At 37.7% G+C, this 20,237-nt stretch overlaps 1 protein-coding gene across 2 annotated transcripts in view; it reads right to left on the reverse strand.

Moving 5' to 3' along the window:
• znf536 (zinc finger protein 536) overlaps positions 1 to 20,237 on the reverse strand; it is a 542,639-nt gene that overhangs the window by 468,386 nt on the left and 54,016 nt on the right. For both annotated transcript variants that reach the window (XM_057853244.1, XM_057853236.1), the window contains exon 2: positions 987 to 1,053. The gene's annotated coding sequence lies outside the window, so the exon portion shown is untranslated. The remainder of the gene's footprint in view (positions 1 to 986; positions 1,054 to 20,237) is intronic.

Here is a 20,237-nt window from a genome sequence, read left to right on the forward strand (position 1 = left end):
TACTTTGAAAATGACGTGATCGGGACATCTTTAGAAAATATGGCGGAATGTCGGCTTTAATTTACTGTTTTAATAATATTTTAAAATTAAATATGTTGAATGTTTCCATTTATGTGCCTTTTTGAACAAAAGTAAAAAGCCATCGCTTCGAGTGGGCGGGCATATTTTTTTCCGGGGTGAGGAACTTGGCTGTCGCCTTGTGAATCTGCACTGCCCCCTAGGTTCTGGCATGAATACTACATCGTTTTCATGCGGAATTGCAACATTGTTCGAATGGAGACGGGCCCATATAAATGCAAACATGAAATTTTGCGTCTTCTCAGAGAGTCACCATGTAAACAGCCCCACAGATGTCCGACATCTCGTTCACTCCAGTTTTAAAAAGGTCAAACACAAAATGGATGAAAGTGACATCAGCCATAGCCATAGCTGTGCAATATGTTGATCTTTTTTTCATATCACAATATGGTTCGATATGCCACAATAACACATTTTTGTATTATTTCATGACAAATTATACAACAATTATAACAAATGTTGAATTTGTCAAGTAGTGCTGCAGCCTAAAACTAACCAGTGTAACCAGAAGAAGCATTTTGTTCAGATGTAAATATATCTAATTATCGACTACCACATGTAGGTGGTTTTGACTTTTAAGACTGCCGTATGTTAACTTAGCGTTATATCATTAATAATGAATGAATCAATATTGATACTGGAAAAAAATGTTTTTTGTTTTGTTGATTATACTTGTTGCTATTTTCAATTGTCATAAATACATTTCTCACGTACTGTTGGCAGTTGGATCCAATTGCCTAACTAGCGATTGGTGGTATTATTATGGCATATGGAATCCCTCAAATTGGGCGCCATCTGCTGGCCAAAATGTACATTGCAGGAGCAGGTCTACTTATGGCGATGAGGACAATAGACATGTAAAATGTGGAAAGAAAGTAAGATATTGCTTGTGTGATATTCGATCATACCTGTTGACGGACGCCGATTGCTGACTCGTTGGCTCCTTCCAAATGAAGACGGATGGGCAACACCAAGCTGCAAGTACAGGAAAAATTGACATTTAAATCGTTTGAAAACAAAGAACAAGACAGATTTTTTAAAATGCTTTTGACAGAACTTAATTACAAAGTAAAAATGATAATGACAATACATTGGATTTATATAGCATCTTTCAGGACACCCATAGACGCTTTGCTATCTTCAGAGAAACTGGTTGCTAGTTTCATTATTGGGCAAACACATGGCTGCCATGCTTGTTTAGCTCCAGTAGCAGCCAATTCACAAAAAAATCAATCAGGAAGCTACAGTTGGTCATCCAATGTGACGTCCATGTCGGTTGGGATTGTCTTGACTTTGGCCAATGGCAGAACAGCTATAAGTATGTTACGTTCGGTAAACTGGAATCTGCGAGTACCAGCCATAGAGTATTTTTGCCTTTCCTATCCTGAAATTTCTTTCAAAACAAGAGATAATATTTTGCCCATTGAGGCATGTCTTAACCTGAAACTCTCCTATGTAGAGACGTTCTTAAGTAAAGGGACCTACAGAGCCCCTTAAGGGACGTCGACAGAAATCTATATACAGTGCCTTGCAAAAGTATTCGGCCCCCTTGAACCTTGCAACCTTTCGCCACATTTCAGGCTTCAAACATTAAGATATAAAAATTTAATTTTTTGTCAAGAATCAACAACGAGTGGGACACAATCGTGAAGTGGAACAAAATTTATTGGATAATTGAAACTTTTTTAACAAATAAAAAACTGAAAAGTGGGGCGTGCAATATTATTCGGCCCCCTTGCGTTAATACTTTGTAGCGCCACCTTTTGCTCCAATTACAGCTGCAAGTCGCTTGGGGTATGTTTCTATCAGTTTTGCACATCGAGAGACTGACATTCTTGCCCATTCTTCCTTGCAAAACAGCTCCAGCTCAGTGAGGTTGGATGGAGAGTGTTTGTGAACAGCAGTTTTCAGCTCTTTCCACAGATTCTCCATTGGATTCAGGTCTGGACTTTGACTTGGCCATTCTAACACCTGGATATGTTTATTTTTGAACCATTCCATTGTAGATTTGGCTTTATGTTTTGATCATTGTCCTGTTGGAAGATAAATCTCCGTCCCAGTCTCAGGTCTTGTGCAGATACCAACAGCTTTTCTTCCAGAATGTTGCTGTATTTGGCTGTATCCATCTTCCCGTCAATTTTAACCATCTTCCCTGTCCCTGCTGAAGAAAAGCAGGCCAAAACCATGATGCTGCCACCACCATGTTTGACAGTGGGGATGGTGTGTTCAGGGTGATGAGCTGTGTTGCTTTTACGCCAAACATATCGTTTTGCATTGTGGCCGAAAAGTTCAATTTTGGTTTCATCTGACCAGAGCACCTTCTTCCACATGTTTGGTGTGTCTCCAAGGTGGCTTGTGGCAAACTTTAAACGAGACTTTTTATGGAGATCTTTGAGAAATGGCTTTTTTCTTGCCACTCTTCCATAAAGGCCAGATTTGTGCAGTGTACGACTGATTGTTGTCCTATAGACAGACTCTCTCACCTCAGCTGTAGATCTCTGCAGTTCATCCAGAGTGATCATGGGCCTCTTGGCTGCATCTCTGATCAGTTTTCTCCTTGTTTGAGAAGAAAGTTTGGAAGGACGGCCGGGTCTTGGTAGATTTGCAGTGGTCTGATGCTCCTTCCATTTCAATATGATAGCTTGCACAGTGCTCCTTGAGATGTTTAAAGCTTGGGAAATCTTTTTGTATCCAAATCCGGCTTTAAACTTCTCCACAACAGTATCTCGGACCTGCCTGGTGTGTTCCTTGGTTTTCAAAATGCTCTCTGCACTTTAAACAGAACCCTGAGACTATCACAGAGCAGGTGCATTTATACGGAGACTTGATTACACACAGGTGGATTCTATTTATCATCATCGGTCATTTAGGACAACATTGGATCATTCAGAGATCCTCACTGAACTTCTGGAGTTAGTTTGCTGCACTGAAAGTAAAGGGGCCGAATAATATTGCACGCCCCACTTTTCAGTTTTTTATTTGTTAAAAAAGTTTCAATTATCCAATAAATGTTGTTCCACTTCACGATTGTGTCCCACTTGTTGTTGATTCTTGACAAAAAAAATTAAATTTCATATCTTTATGTTTGAAGCCTGAAATGTGGCGAAAGGTTGCAAGATTCAAGGGGGCCAAATACTTTTGCAAGGCACTGTATATATATATATTTTTTTTGCTATGAAAGTTAGACAATTGTTCTTTTGTTGTACTTAGATCCTCATTTACTTATATTTATATATCGTTTGAGGCTAAGCTCAACCGCTGATAGTCCAAGACTGAAGTTAAACCAAACCTGTGTTATCATATGAAGGAGATAGACGGTCCCTATGAGAAAAGGTACTAACTGTTTGCATTATTCTAACACACTTAATATAATCAATCAGGGAATAGTATTGTTTCTCGTATTTACTGTTCGACTGTTTGTATGACTCTAACCAAGCCAATATAAAATACATAGCGCTTATACCATAGTTTAAGCAAAACAAGCAGAATATAAGGCTTAAAAGATACATGACGCCTTCTTATCACGGTAGTCCAATGTGTGCCTCATGATCAAGATTTACGCTGACAGCCCAAGTCTGCACCACCAACTCTTGCAATCAGTTCTCCCGGACAGTCCAGAACAAATAGCGGGATGCCCTGTCCCAACACAAGGAACACGGGAACACGCCCGATATCAAATGGATAACACGACTGAAAAGACTCCAAGTGCCCCTTTGACACTGAGGTGGAAAAATCCACAACTCTCGTTGCCCTGACAACAGTAACTCCTGAATCCTCCTGTCCAATCCACAAAGAGACAATAATCCCAAACACACCCTTCTTCCTGCCCATGGCCCACCCCGCGAGAGCCTTCAAAAGACTGAATCTTTAACTAAGTGTTTTGTCATTTTTTTCTCAGGAACCTTTTGTTGACGCGTGATAGGGTGACCTTGCCTCCCCCCCCGAGTGTTTCTGTTTCTCCTTGACGTTTTGATCGCTGTCGACCTGAATAAAACGTCAACTTGTTTTCGGTTAGCCTTATTTAAACCTTTCAAAATGGAGTCATTACCAAGGGTTAGGATCAGTGTTGTTAATATAACTTTAAAAAAGTTATTAATTACAGTTACAAATTACTTCTCGCAAAAAGTAACTGTGTTAGTAAGTCAGTTACCTGAATGTAAAAGTAATTAGTTACTTGGCAAAGTAACTGGTTAGTAACTCAGTTACCTGAATGTAAAAGTAATTAGTTACTTGGCAAAGTAACTGGTGATAATTTTTTTTTTTTTCAAAAAAAAAAAAAAAAACTGGTCACACGATGCGAAGTTTAAAGGGTTTTTGGGACAATTGGCCCTAGCCCAATTCTTTACCCTAAACTTAACCAGACACTGGGGTATTGCGGATATTGCGATAACGAGATAGTAACCTTTGCTATGTGTGGAAGTCATTTCATGTTCTGAATCAACCGTTAAAGTTACTAGAATTGCTTCCGTTATTGCATTAGTTCCCTTCTGTCTGCTTTCGACGTGTATAAGTTTTAAAATAGTTTCATCATTTTGAGATAGATTAAAGTCAAGAGTTTGCGGATTTAGGAGCATTTTAGATAAAAGGTTACTTATGTTCGCTAGGAAGGTTCTCTACAACAGGGCTTTCCTAAGAGGTCTACTGCTTTAAGATGGCGGCTGTTTGCTGACGCATTTAGTTCTTTAAATATGTTGCTAATGCCACTGTGTCTGTCTTTTGCATCTAGTTCTACAATATATGATTTCTACCGTAGCATTATGTGGGCGTAGTTTGTCGGCTATCGGCTACAGTCAGGTATTATTGGAGCCACCTAGCATCACGTTTGCAACGGCCTCCCCACTCCTGCTCTGCTCTCTTGTCTCCGTGAGTCCGTCTCTCTCAGACTTTTCTCGCGTCAACCAACATAGTAACGCAGAGTAACGCATGCCTTTCCCGCCTCAGTGACGGTAACGGCATCGCCAAGATGAAAAAAGTAATTAATTAGATTACCCACTACTGAAAAAAATAACGCTGTTATATTCTAACGCCGTTATTAACAACACTGATTAAGACTAAGGTGAACGTGCGAGTTTGGCCTTCTGGCCGGATTGTTAGAATCTCGCCGGCCTGGCTCATTGGAGCTGCAACAGCGCGGGTCCGGCGGTTCGGCTGGCGCAATTCCAGTGGTCTGGCTAGAAGGTCGGATTCCTTCACATATTTAGCAACGCCGAAACTGCTGGTGTTCAACGCATGCCTGAGCTTAGCCTCAAAAGAGCTTACAAAAGAGCAAATGGCTAACTTGCATAGCAAAAGTCTGCTAACATAAATGCTATATAATGTTAACGTTTACCAGATAGTTTCTATTGCACACCACATACTATCTTTTGTCCATGTCCCTTTAGGGGCTCCGCAGGTACCACTGTATATGGTAGAGATGTCCCGGTCGATCGGGATGGTCCGATCACGTCATTTTCAAAGTATCGGAATCGGCAAAAAATATCGGACATGCCTTTTTTTAATATATATATATTTTTTAATTAAATCGTTTTCTAATTGTATTTAACGTTACAGACATAATATGTTACACTCATCCAGAGTCTTTAGAGGAAGGGTTATCAAATTTATCCCGATAATGGCGGTAATTAATAATTTAAAAACTGTATGACGTTATAATATTTAACGCAATTAATGCATGCGCTGCACGACCCACTCACGCATTGTCGCGTTCAATCTGTAATGGCACCCTTTTACCAATATAGAGAGCTAAAAAGCAGCGTAAAATGAGTAGAGTGAAGTTTGGCAGCCTTTGGAGCCTTTTTTTAATTGGCTAAAGCCTTACAATCCCTCTCCCTACGATTAGAAATATCGTGGGAAGCAATGTGGGGAAGAAAGGTAGTAATTGATCTTTTTCTTAACACCCTATGTTATTTCCCAACGCAGAGAAGATATATCAATTGGAAGCACTACGCACAGTCATGGTTCCAATTCCCATCATGCATTTGGGCAGAAGTTAAATGGCTGCAGTATCATTTACTGAAAGCTCAACAAATACACAAGGTGGCAATATTTAGTCACAATATACAAAGTCACAAGTCTTTCTATCCATGGATCCCTCTCACAGAAAGAATGTTAATAATGTAAATGCCATCTTGAGGATTTATTGTCATAATAAACAAATACAGTACTTATGTACTGTATGTTGAATGTCCTGTATATATTCGTCCGAGTTTTATTCATTTTTTTCTTAATGCATTGCCAGAATGTATATGATCGGGAAAAATTATCGGGAATGATTGGAATTGAATCGGGAGCAAAAAAAAAAAGAAGCAATCGGATCGGCAGATACTCAAACTAAAACGATCGGATCGGGAGCAAAAAAAACATGATCGGAACAACCCTAGTATATGGAGTTTGTCCCTTTTTTTTTTTCACTCACAACTACCACCTCTGGCCGGAGACGTAACTGCAGCCTGTGTGTTAAAGCAACACTTAATAACTATCAGTTTTCGGTGATTTTGGCGACGCCAGTGGACAAAATTTTGCCTAACGACAGAACGTATTTCCCATGAGGACCTGCGCTCTTGATTGAAAGGAAGTAAAAGGGCTTTTGGGGCAGTCTCACACAGCTCTGTGTACTCATCAGGGCATTTGTAGAGGCAGCATGCATGAAGTAGAAAAGAAGAAGTAGGAAAGTCTTTTTAACCCGATTCCGATCCTCTGAAAGTGACTGAACATTATTTCAAGAAAAACTATACCCTTAATATGGAGATCTGCTAATGAAAACACTGATTATAATATTCCAAAACTGGAAACGGGGTATAGACATCTGATCCCTATTGACTTGGAGAATAATAGCTGCCAAGCCCTCCCAGTCAAAATGAATTGGACGTCAACGAATCGAAAGTGTTCCCTGAGAAAGTGTAGCTTTAATAAGCGTACGCAAACTATTTTGACAGTCCTGAAGGAGAACAACTTGCAAAACAGAGCTAACTCCCGATAGCAATGTGCGCGTGCTGGTCTCAGGTTACTGTAACATATGCGCTCAGTACACAATGCCTTTGGTGAACAAGGTAGTCGGAGGCCCCTGGGAGCCAATTTAGATTGTGACTTAAGGCAACACCGTGGCTTTGTGTATGCGGGTGGCCCTCGCGCAAACCCCCCCACATCTGCGCGCCCCCTCCCTCCCTCCCCACGAGGAAGTCGTTAGCGGGACGACTTTTAAGAGACGGCGCTTGATTGACAGCTGATCTTTGCGTCAAGTGCAACAACAACACCGCAACGCGCATTTAAATGGAAAAAAAAATAAACGCGCAAAAACGGGGGAAAAATGGCAGATTCGGATGGCGGCTTTTCATTCATCGACGGCCACGGCTGCCTGATCCATTTAAACCGGGAGGGATGGCATCATTGGAAGTCAATGAGTTCAATAGGGATGCTTTTTTCAGACACCTAATAGTATTTGTTTTGGGTGAAAATATTAAAAACTAAAATAAAATGGTAAGTATTCTCTTCTTAATTTACAAGTTTAATTCTTTTGGTCTACTTGAGGGAACTAAAATATTACATAATAACTCAATTAAATAATCTACAATTATTTTTTTAATTCATTCAAAACATTTTATATCAAAAACAGAATTTTTTTAAAATGTATTTTTGATTTTAAGATGAAAAAATGTGAATAACAGCAACCGTCCTATTATTGATATTTTTTTTAATACAGCAGACAATTTATTTAAAGTACATTTTTTAAATTAAAAAACAAAAAGGGAAAAACCAGTAAATATTTTCATTTTTATAAAGTATTTTTAATTCTTTGAATCTGATTTAATGTATTTTTTAAGGTAAGAAAAGGGCTTAAATAGAATATGTAATACATGATATATATAGAATATGAAATAAAATACTCTACTATTATTTATAAAAAATATAAAGTTACTATATCCTTTTTTGAACAGAAAAGGAAAACACAACAAATATTATTGTACTTATTTTTTATGTTAAATAAAAAGGCGGGAAAAAAATACTTTTTATCCACTGAAAAAAAAAAAGAATTAATTAAAAAACAAATTTTTTTAAAGAAACTGCTGTGTTTTAAGCCAAAGGAACTATGCTCTATATGCTGCCGTAGCATATTCATGGCGCACCAAGCCCCCCAACTTTTTTTAATTTGTCCGTTTTACCCTGGAAATCCCCGTTTACAGACGTCGCACAATTGCTTCTGTTTCAACCCAGCCATAAAACGAAGGTAATTAATTATATTTAGTATTCAAAATGTCTGTCATTTTTAGCTTAGAATCATTAGTTGATGTCTAATATTTTGTTTGAAAATAAACGACTTAAAAAAATTCTTCATTCGCATATGTTAAACTTAAACAAAAGACGTCACAATGAAAAAAATGGTGTCTGTAAATAGGTCACGGATATGTACCTCATAACTATCGCTTAATTGTATTTTTTTGTTACAGTCACACTTTCTCCGATACGTTAGATGATAAAAAAAAATTGATACAAACAAAGAAAAATTGGGGAAAAAAACTGTTTAAAAAGGTCGATATATGAAAAAGAAAATCTTGACCACTCCTTGATGTCTGCGATTTCTGCATCACAACTAGGCATGTGCCGGTATGAGATTTTGATGGTACGGTAATCGTGGTTTCACGGTATCACAATTAAATGGTGTTACACTTATATAGCGCTTTTCCACCTTTCTAGGCACTCAAAGCGCTTTACACTATCTCACCATCCACCTACTGGTGACGCAGCACCAGGAGCAATGTGGGGTTCAGTGTCTTGCTCAAGGACACTTAGACGTGTTCATCAGGGCGGAGAATCGAACCCACAACCTCTGGGTTGGGGGACAATTACTCTACCACTGAGCCACGCCACCCCCAATTACAGCTCCAAAATGTGTTGAGAGGTATGGGTTTATAAAAAAATAAAATAAAAAAAATCCGGGATTTTGTTATTTTTCAGAAAATGTTTGCAAATTGGAACATGAATATAATGTTAAAATAAATAAACAAAAATATTTTAAATAAAATCAAAATAAATAGAATTTATAGACTACCCACAGCCACAGCTCAGGTTGCTCAAAATTAAAGCAAGAACAAAATTAATTGCTATAAAAAAGTAAAAACACTTCTAAATAAAATTGACAAATATTTACTGTACGACTTCTATTTACTGTATGACTCTAGTCTACATCTCATGCCTTTGTGTTAAAAAGACAAAGAATTCATAAGTTAATAAGTTAAAAATGGATAAGTTAAAATGTAAATATTGTTGTGTAAAGTTTTCATCTAAAAAACACTGGGAGTGAGACCTCTCCTTGACCAGCGAACGTGCATTTGTGCTTAGGGCAAGATCGTCTGTCGCAATTAGCGATCTTTGACGCTATTCTTTTTTCCTTCATTCAAGCTTGGTTCTCAGTGGCCGCGAGATTTATAACCTTGACAAAGTTGCTCTCCCAGCTAAGACTAGGCTAACATTCATCTTTGTAAGTTTTTAGTTAGTTTGTATTTTGAATTTGAAAGAAAAATGTGTGTTTTGTTTTTGGCGACCTTTTTTATGGTGTTCATGGATATAACTTCCTCACATTCTGTTGTGTTTGTGCTAAGGAAGCTACTCACACGTGTAAAATACTATTGCACAACGTTTTAAATGTATTCTTTTATATATTTCAGTTACCATGATTTGAGACCTCATTAAATTCAAGAAAAGTTCTTTTTGGTTCGCCGGCTGTCTAGCAAAGTAGAGTCACTGACACACACAACAACCGGAGAGGGAGGGGTGAGCGCTGTCGCTCCAAGACAGTTATGGCTGCATTTTTCAGACATGTAAAATAGCGAATACCGTACTACGGTATAACGGAAATTTTTAGTGGTTTTGTAACCGTGACGTTTTCATACCACGATAAACCTTGAAACCGGTAACGGCGTTATTTTTTTCAGTAGTAGTAGTGACATGGTAGATGTCACATATATAGAACTAGATGTGAAATGACAGACACGGGGGCGTTAGCAACATATACAGAATAGGAACTAGATGCATTAGTAAACAGCCGCCATCTTAAAGCAGTAGACTTCTTAGGAACTAAGTAACTTTTTATCTAAAATACTCCTAAATCGGCAAAATCTTGACTTGAATATATCTTTCAATGATGAAATTTTTAAAACTTCCACATGTCAAATGTAGACAGAAGGAAACTAATGCAATAATGGGAGCAATTTTAACAACTTTTAATAGTTGATTTAGGGTAAACGGTAAATTAGGGTAAAGAATTGGGCTAGGGCCAATTGTCCCAAAAACCTTTCACACTTCACATCGTGTGACCTAAGTTGTTTTTTTGTTTTGTTTTGAGAAAAAAAAAAACATGAAAATGATCACTTTGCCAAGTAACTACCATAATTTTTGGACAATAAGGCGCACCTGACTATAGGCCGCCACCCACCAAATTTGACACAAAAACAGCATTTGTTCATAGACAAGCCGCACTGGACTATAGGCCGCAGATGTCCTCACTGTATTATGGGATATTTACACCAATAGATATTAACCGATAACACTTTATTTGACACCGGCATCATAAGACCAAATGAACCACCATTAAGCTTTGAACCAATTTGTTGCAAAGCTTTATTGCTTCAAGAAGCTTCCTTTGGTCGTCATTGCTCCCTTGAGTACGGTGGCCCTGAAGTGCAAAACACAACGGCAAATCAAAAAACACAACGCCAAATTAAAAAACACAACTGCAAATCAGAAAACAAAAAAACAAATTAAAAAACAAAACGCCAAATTAAAAAACACAACTGCAAATCACAAAACAAAAAAACAAATTAAAAAACAAAACGCCAAATTAAAAAACACAACTGCAAATCAGAAAACAAAAAAACAAATTAAAAAACAAAACGCCAAATTAAAAAACACAACTGCAAATCACAAAACAAAAAAACAAATTAAAAAACAAAACGCCAAATTAAAAAACACAACTGCAAATCACAAAACAAAAAAACAAATTAAAAAACAAAACGCCAAATTAAAAAACACAACTGCAAATCACAAAACAAAAAAACAAATTAAAAAACAAAACGCCAAATTAAAAAACACAACTGCAAATCACAAAACAAAAAAACAAATTAAAAAACAAAACGCCAAATTAAAAAACACAACTGCAAATCACAAAACAAAAAAACAAATTAAAAAACAAAACGCCAAATTAAAAAACACAACTGCAAATCACAAAACAAAAAAACAAATTAAAAAACAAAACGCCAAATTAAAAAACACAACTGCAAATCACAAAACAAAAAAACAAATTAAAAAACAAAACGCCAAATTAAAAAACACAACTGCAAATCACAAAACAAAAAAAACAAATTAAAAAACAAAACGCCAAATTAAAAAACACAACTGCAAATCACAAAACAAAAAAACAAATTAAAAAACAAAACGCCAAATTAAAAAACACAACTGCAAATCACAAAACAAAATAACATTAAGAAAAACACAACGACATTTCAAGTACCGGAAAAGGTAGGGACCAGTCAAAATGTTAACTCATCGCTGATTGGACGAATCCACCGGAAAGCGTAGAACTGATGAACAAGAAAGTTTCTCCGCTTCTGGCGTGGAATTTCAAAATGAGCCTTACCGAAGATGCGAACATGGCTGCCGCTATAAAAGAATTTTTTTTTTCGGGGCATACGTATGAAGTCCTATCGGTTCTTGTCTCGTGACGTTTCTGGCGCAATGCATTGTGGGTTTTCGTGTATTGCAGAACAACAACAAGCCCGCGACGTGATCCTTTGCTAGGCATCCATTCTGCGTGGTAATCGTTGAAAATGGTACACTCGTGTTGTGTGAAAGACTGCCATTCTAGGTCCCATGATAGAAACGAATGCAAAAAGGATGGGATAGGTTTTTTTTTTTTAGCATTCCCGCCTGGAAGAGAAGATATGGAACTCAGATGAGTTGACCAAGAGGCTTCGAATGGTTGCAGCGGTGAGAAGAAAGGCCATCACTTTTTATTCATCAACTGAAAACATGTCGGTCTGTTCCCTACATTTCCATAAAGGTAAGTAACTGGAAGTGTTAATGTTCTTCGGATGCTGATACTGACTGCATTTAAACGCTTATGGCGTGTGGTTGTGTTGTTTACTTTGGCTAACCACGCTAGTGTCTAAGAGAGGCTAACTGTAGCCCTACTGGCTAACTGTGCATAAGCAACAGGCGTTCACCGTATGGTACTAGTACACAAAAAACAGTTCAAAGGTAACAAAGTAAGGGTAGTAATGAAGATGTAACAGCACACAATGAATGATTATAAGTATGGGAGATGTGTTAGAAAAAAAATGCAATATTTACCTCCCGCTTAGGCTACTGATATGCTTGACCAAGCACTCTGTGGAGGAGACTACAGATCTACTAAATCACCAGAAGAATCTTCTGCTTGTTTGTTATGCCTAATGATCAGTTAAACTTAAAAAAAAAAAAAAAGTCTGTTGCATACAAATCAGTGCCATATGATGTCAGGTCCCACCAGTTTAGACACACTACAAAGCTTTAAAATCCATTTTAAGTTACTAATGTTAACCTGTTGTATGACTGATATGACTTTTATAATTTCAGGAAAACCAGCATATGAAATAAATGAGGCAGACCCTGACTGGGCACCATCCTTACGCCTGGGACACACGTGTTCAGCCCACCAACGTGGACCGCTCTTCTAGGCGAAGTAGGCGTGAGAAATTGAGGATGGAGGAAGACGTTGGTGAGCTACAGGAGGAGCCGTCAGCGCCCTTTAGATGCTCCTTCTGACCTTCATGCGCCTGCGTTTGGACCTGCCTACACTACACATTGCACACATATTCCATGTTTCCCGTAGGACTGTGTATTGAGTGTTCAGTGGCATGGTGCCCTTTTTACATGCTAACTTGAGACGAACAATTGTTTGGCCCAACAGAGAAACACTCTATAAAACAATGCCTCACGAGTTTGTTGAGTCCTTCAGACGCAGAGTTGCAGTGATTATTGAGTTTTTTGAAATTTTTACAGCGAAACCATCAAATCTTAAGGCGTGTGCGCAAATGTTTTCTAATTACAAGCATAACTACACCATGAAATACCTAACTGGAATCACACCAAAGGGGGGAATTTTTTTGATGTCAAAAGGTTGGGGTGGTCGCACAAGTGACAAACATATCACCTTGAACAGTGCTTTTTTTTAATAACCTTTTGCCCGGGGACATTGTCTTGACTGACAGAGGCTTTGATATTCAAGAACATGTGGGTATGTTATGTGCAGAGGTCAAACTCCCTGCTTTCACAAACGGTCGCTGTCAGTTAGCTGGTAGAGATGTGGAGGAGACTAGAAATATAGCACATTTGAGGATCCATGTTGAACAGGTAATTGGTAATCTTTGCCAGAAGTATCCAAGATCCAACAGGAACTATACCTATTAACTTGGTTCTGCCATGTGACGGCGAAGATTGCACATTGTTAGATAAGATTGTTTATGTATACGGTGCCCTTACAAACCTTTGCCAAACTGTTGTGTAGTTTGTACTGTTATACCATTTACTATGCTAACCGTTTCAGCCTTTCAAACTTAGCTGTTATTGATATTTTGTATTTTGTTGTGACTTGATTGTATTTAATAAAACATTGTCATCTTGAATCCTATTCTTTGTAAGTACAGCATGTGTCAATACTGTATTATATATATATATATACATATATATATATATATATACACACACGCATAATAATGTTTATACAAAGGACAACAGTTAACTATTTTGGCCAGGTACTTTTAATGTTGCCAAATTGTCAATTAAAACAAATCACAAACTACCAACCACCACTAACTTAAGTGGAGCACAGAGAGCAGAACCAACACGTCTTTATCTGTTTCATGCGGTGTTGACCACAGGTTAAATAATAATGGGGCAGATCTCATTATCACACGCAACCATGTCATCTTTGGTCTCCAGACCACAGCAGAGGCACCATAACTGACAAATACCGATCTCCCGCTTCCTTTTCAAGCTTCTCCACATAAGGAGTCTTGTCGTTCTTCTGGCTTTTTCCCATTTCGATGTGATATTCGCGTGGCTGCTTACCCGCAAAATTGTCAACAAAACAAACGTGACCGGGGCGGATGTAATCCAGGTCACTGAGATACACGAAAGATGGCGGCTCAGGTGGTCGTGATGACGTAGGTGACAACAACCGATTATATTAATTGCGTCACGGGTCTTTGTGCCATCCCAATGAGAATGCGAACAGACCTCGAACGGAAAATGGGACAATCGCAATTAACTCAATGCCATTGACGACGCTAGATGTCAAATCTATTGAAATGGGAGGGTTAGCAAAGGAATGGATGTTCATTCTGTCACCCCACCTATTTTAAATGGATTGTATGTCTGCTGGTGATATTTAAATTCACAGCTGAAGTTTGAAAAGAGCCACGTGGTCTAGCGTCGTCAATGGCATTGAGTTAATTGTTACTTTAAAAATTTCATAGGATGTTTCTCAAAACGTAATACAAAAAACATTGTAAATACAGTACATTAAAAATACCCAAATCCAGGTGAATTCTGGATTCCAAAGTCCATGTTTTGCTTGAAGACACCATATATGTCTTAAAATAAAGCTGACAATGTATTGGCACAAGTGTTGGCGAGTGGAACGTGAGTGTCAAGAACTCGATGCGTGGAAGGGCTGGTGGAAATGCTGCTATCCCTGTAGTGAACATCAGAACTTCTTCCAGGGAAACGGCTGCAACTTTCTCTGAAATAAGAATGGCAACAGTGCAGTAGATCATTTGATTGGCATGCATTACGCAATGCTTTCATTCCCAAAATAAAAATATATAATTAGGACATGTCAAGGAAATCTTATTAAGGCCTGGTATCCGAATGAATAATGTTAGCTTTCTCCGGTAAACGTATGTATCGTTTTACAGAGGTAAAGAAAGTCATACTGCAATGTTTTACTTACTCGAAGGACGTTCTGCGTCATTGACATTAGAAACTTCTCGAAGCCTCTTGTCACAGCCGCTGCAAAAATTAGGTGAAGATTCCACCAACTGCTTTCCACAGGTCTGGCAATACATTATACTTCAAGAATTCAGTTGTGTTTTACGTATTTTTGGCCAAATGTTGAACCAAAAGCGAGAAGTAACTATCCCTGCTGGTCGGCGCCGTCTTGCAGTCGAGTCTTCCGTCTGGAGCGTACTGTTTCCGGTGGATTCGTCTAATCAGCGATGAATTAACATTTTGACTGGTCCCTACCTTTTCCGGTACTTGAAATGTCGTTGTGTTTTTCTTAATGTTATTTTGTTTTGTGATTTGCAGTTGTGTTTTTTAATTTGGCGTTTTGTTTTTTAATTTGTTTTTTTGTTTTGTGATTTGCAGTTGTGTTTTTTAATTTGGCGTTTTGTTTTTTAATTTGTTTTTTTGTTTTGTGATTTGCAGTTGTGTTTTTTAATTTGGCGTTTTGTTTTTTAATTTGTTTTTTTGTTTTGTGATTTGCAGTTGTGTTTTTTAATTTGGCGTTTTGTTTTTTAATTTGTTTTTTTGTTTTGTGATTTGCAGTTGTGTTTTTTAATTTGGCGTTTTGTTTTTTAATTTGTTTTTTTGTTTTGTGATTTGCAGTTGTGTTTTTTAATTTGGCGTTTTGTTTTTTAATTTGTTTTTTTGTTTTTTGATTTGCAGTTGTGTTTTTTAATTTGGCGTTTTGTTTTTTAATTTGTTTTTTTGTTTTGTGATTTGCAGTTGTGTTTTTTAATTTGGCGTTTTGTTTTTTAATTTGTTTTTTTGTTTTTTGATTTGCAGTTGTGTTTTTTAATTTGGCGTTGTGTTTTTTGATTTGTTTTTTTGTTTTTTGATTTGCAGTTGTGTTTTTTAATTTGGTGTTGTGTTTTTTGATTTGCCGTTGTGTTTTGCACTTCAGGGCCACCGTACTTGAGGGAGACAGTCAACCTCTGCTGCCACCTGCTGTCAACAATGTTGTCGTCCAACATGCCCCCTAGCATGCATTGCAGCGGTACAGATGTAAATAAAAATCAAAATTCATGTTCTGTGCTAATGATTTCTTCATTAATAGCTATTCATTTTGTGTCATCTGGCAAATTATCTCACTTTTAAATGGATGTAAAATATCTGAGCTGGACATAAATGGAGTTAGTGAGATGGTTTGCCGGATGAAACTAAATGACATCCGTCATATGCATTCATTAATGCCCATGATAGTGTCATATCATAATTATAACAGTCATATGACGCCTCTGTCAAATAAAGTGTTACCTATTAATCCAATAAATCAACAAATAAACCGCACTGGACTATAGGCCTCAGGCTTCAAAATGAGGGGAAAAAAGTAGAGGCTTATAGTCCAAAAATTACAGTAATTACTCTTACATTCAGGTAACTGAGTTACTAACGCAATTACTTTTTGGGAGGACTAATTTGTAACTATAATTAATTACTTTTTTAAAGTAAGATTAACAACACTGCATGCTACAAGGAGTTTTTGGATCAAAACAAGGTAAGTACGTGATAATATCTCGTTAAAATCATGGTGTCTTTAATTACGCTGTGTCATGCTCTCACCTCCAGTTAGGGTTTAGGGGTTTAATTTTTTTTTTAAATGCCCTCCTGATCAAAATTTTCCCTCCCCCGGAAAATTGAGATTTTAAGCTTTCCAATGATGTACCGCACATGCTTATAGGACTTTTGAAATTTGGCCAAAAAGTACCAATATTATTCATTTTAAAATTTCAGTTAAATAATCATCAATTGTTAATGGGGTAAAAGTAACTATTTTGATTAGGGCTGTCAAACGATTAAAATTTTTAATCGAGTTAATTACAGCTTAAAAATTAATTCAGCGTAATTAATCGCAATTCAAACCATCTATAAAATATGCCATATTTTTCTGTAAATTATTGTTGGAAAGGAAAGATAAGAAACAAGATGGATATATACATTCAACATACGGTACATAAGTACTGTATTTGTTTATTATAACAATAAATCAACAAGATGGCATTAACATTATTAACATTCTGTTAAAGCGATCCATGGATAGCAAGACTTGTAGTTCTTAAAAGATAAATGTTAGTACAAATTTTATATTAAAACCCCTCTTAATGTTTTCGTTTTAATAAAATTTGTAAAATTTTCAATCAAAAAATAAACTAGTAGCCCACCATCGTTGATGTCAATAATTACACAATGCTCATGGGTCCTTAAGCCCATAAAATCAGTCGCACCCAAGCGCCGGCAGAGGGCGACAAAACTCCAAAAAACACAAGTGACAAGTTGGCGTTGCACTGTGCTGTCATTTTAATCTGTTTGAGCGGGGCATGTGCGTTAATTGCGTCAAATATTTTAACGTGATTAATCTAAAAAAATAATTACCGCCCGTTAACGCGATAATTTTGACAGCCCTAATCTTGATGTAAGCAAATGCATACCCAAGCTTTGTAATGATTCAAAATTGGATATTTGCAAACATATAATTTTGCTTTGAAAACTTTTTTGGTCCCAATGCACACTTACGCCTCAAATGTTGTGCTCAGACTTATCGAACAGTATACAATTTAATTGATTTACCAGCCTATGATTGCAAAAATAATCGATGATCAAATCAATGGCTCGCGTCTTTTCAGCTTCGCCGTTCGCAAAAGCCTCGTCCCCTTTTGGTCGGTCGGCTGGAGTGTGACGGTGTGGAAGGAAAGGAAAAAAAAAAAGCTATTTGGAGGCCTTGTCACTTGTGATTAGGAGGCCGACGTTCATGTTTGTGAGGAGGCTGAGTGCAGATGGCAGAGTGGAAGAAATGGATCACTAATTTTAACAATGATTAATGAACAGAGATGGAAAATGAATTACATCCCGGCACACACACACACCCTGAAAAATCTGCTGCCAGACACACAAACTTGCTTCGGATTATACACTCGCCGCCCGCGTGCATGTCAGTGTGTGTTACACTCTCGGAGTGTGTTGTGTGTTTTGATGTGTGTACTCTCCTTCTGCATCTTTTGTAGAATCAACAACACTTGACTGCTCTCGTCTTATTACTTTACTGCTTTAAACGCTCTTGCCTTCATGGTATTGTTTCCTGTCGCGTGCAGAAAAAAAATGACGGGGAAAGGTAAGCGAGCTTTAAAATGGACGCCCCGCGGGCCGGAAGCGGTCTGCCAGAGGGTTTAACCCTTTAACACCGAACGTGTCGGCAGCGACGCGTTTACGCATATCGTCTTTGAAGCTTCGTCACCTGTGGCGCCACCAGGCCACCCCGCTTGCCAGTATATCGTTAGATTGTTGTAGCTTCAGTTATGCATTTCAACCCAAATGAATACATTTATTTTGTTTTGTTCAATGTAGGGCTGTCAAATTTATCGCGTTAACGGGCGGTAATGAATTTTTTTGATTAATCACTATGCCACTAACGCATTTGCAGTACGACTCATTCACGCATTGCCGCAAGCAGCCTACAATGGCGCCGTTTTACTTATATACAGAGGTAAGAGGCAGAGTGGAGTAGATACAAGCATTCATTGGGGCCGTGCTTTTAATTGGCAAAAGCTTTGTCATCTCTCCCACAGCAACTATTAATATTGTGGGAACGGACGTGGGGAAGAATGACAGGAGTTGATCTTTTTCTTAACACCCTGTAGTGTACCCAACGCAGAGAAGATATAGCATTTGCAACCACCACACACAGTCATGGCTGCACCACTTCCCATCATGCATTTGGGCAGAACAGTTAAGTCGCTACAGCATCATTTACTGAAAGCTCAACGAATACACTAGATGGCAATATTTAGTCACAATATACAAACTCTCATGAATCCTTTAAGAATTACAAGTCTTTCTATCCGTGGATCCCTTTCACAGAAAGAATGTTAATAATGTTTATGCCATCTTGTGGATTTATTGTTATATTAAACAAATAGAGTACTTATGTACAGTATGTTGAATGTATATATCCGTCTTGTCTTATCTTTCCATTCCAACAATAATTTACAGAAAAATATGGCATATTTTAGAGATGGTTTGAATTGCGATTAATTACGATTAATTAATTTTTAAGCTGTGATTAACTCCATTAAAAATTGTAATCGTTTGACAGCCCTAGTTAAATGTACCCGTTATGCCTAATATATACATAACGCAATAAAACAGAATTGTTGTGGACCTCAAAATGTTGACTGGACAGTAATGGACTATGTACATTAAATCATTAGTAACATCAAATATTACACAATACACCAAAGTATATCAGTAGCTCTGTCCTTAAGTCTTTCTGATAGTAATAGTTTTCCCCTGACCTTTTTACTGCAATAATGAAAACCTGAAATTATGGCTTTTAGTTTTGGCCACCCCAAGATTTTAAGTGGCCCCATCTGGCCACCCCTATGAAAAATGTCTGGAGGCGCCACTGTTCGTCACGCTGTAATTACGTCACCCACGTGCCGCTGGTTGGTCTCGTTTGAAAGTGCGGAAGTTGATGTCCACACTAGTTTTTATTTGAAGTCAATCGACCAAGAAAAACGGGAGATAATGTCATTTGAGATTTATAGTTTTATTGCACTCATAAATATGCATTCAAACGCTGCGTGGACTATGTATTTATCTCCATATTGCCATCATTTCTTGTCCTTTATCAAAACCGAAAGCAACACAAAAGACTACATATCCCAAGAGCCGTTCTGATGTCAAGACGGACGAACCGAATGTGATCATTTTTAATAAATTTCCGAACGAGGCGCCAACTCATGAAAGGGAGGCATGCGACGCAAGCAACGGCCGGTTGGTTTGAGCGAGCGACTTTGAAACGTGCAGAATGAATATAAAACTACATTTAGCGCAAGTTAATGCATTATTTCATTAACTCAAGGAAGAAGATGAGCCGTATTTGTTTTTTTCTTTGCATGAGTCGGCGTCTCGGCGAATAGAAGTGACGGCAGCGCGCAAACGGCGAAAGAGTAGGCTGTGTGACGTTGCATGTGACGCAGCTCCGTGACCTGTTCATGCTTTATTGAGTGCGCAAAAAAAAAATTAAAATTTATTGGGTCGCATGCCTGAAAATTTTGAATTGAACTGAACTACTTGTCAATACTTTTCAATATTATATATATTTTTTCTTTACTGCAATCGTTTCCATT

The sequence above is a fragment of the Corythoichthys intestinalis genome, chromosome 1 (genome assembly GCF_030265065.1).
Source record: "Corythoichthys intestinalis isolate RoL2023-P3 chromosome 1, ASM3026506v1, whole genome shotgun sequence".
In the NCBI taxonomy this organism is placed as follows: Eukaryota; Metazoa; Chordata; class Actinopteri; order Syngnathiformes; family Syngnathidae; genus Corythoichthys; species Corythoichthys intestinalis.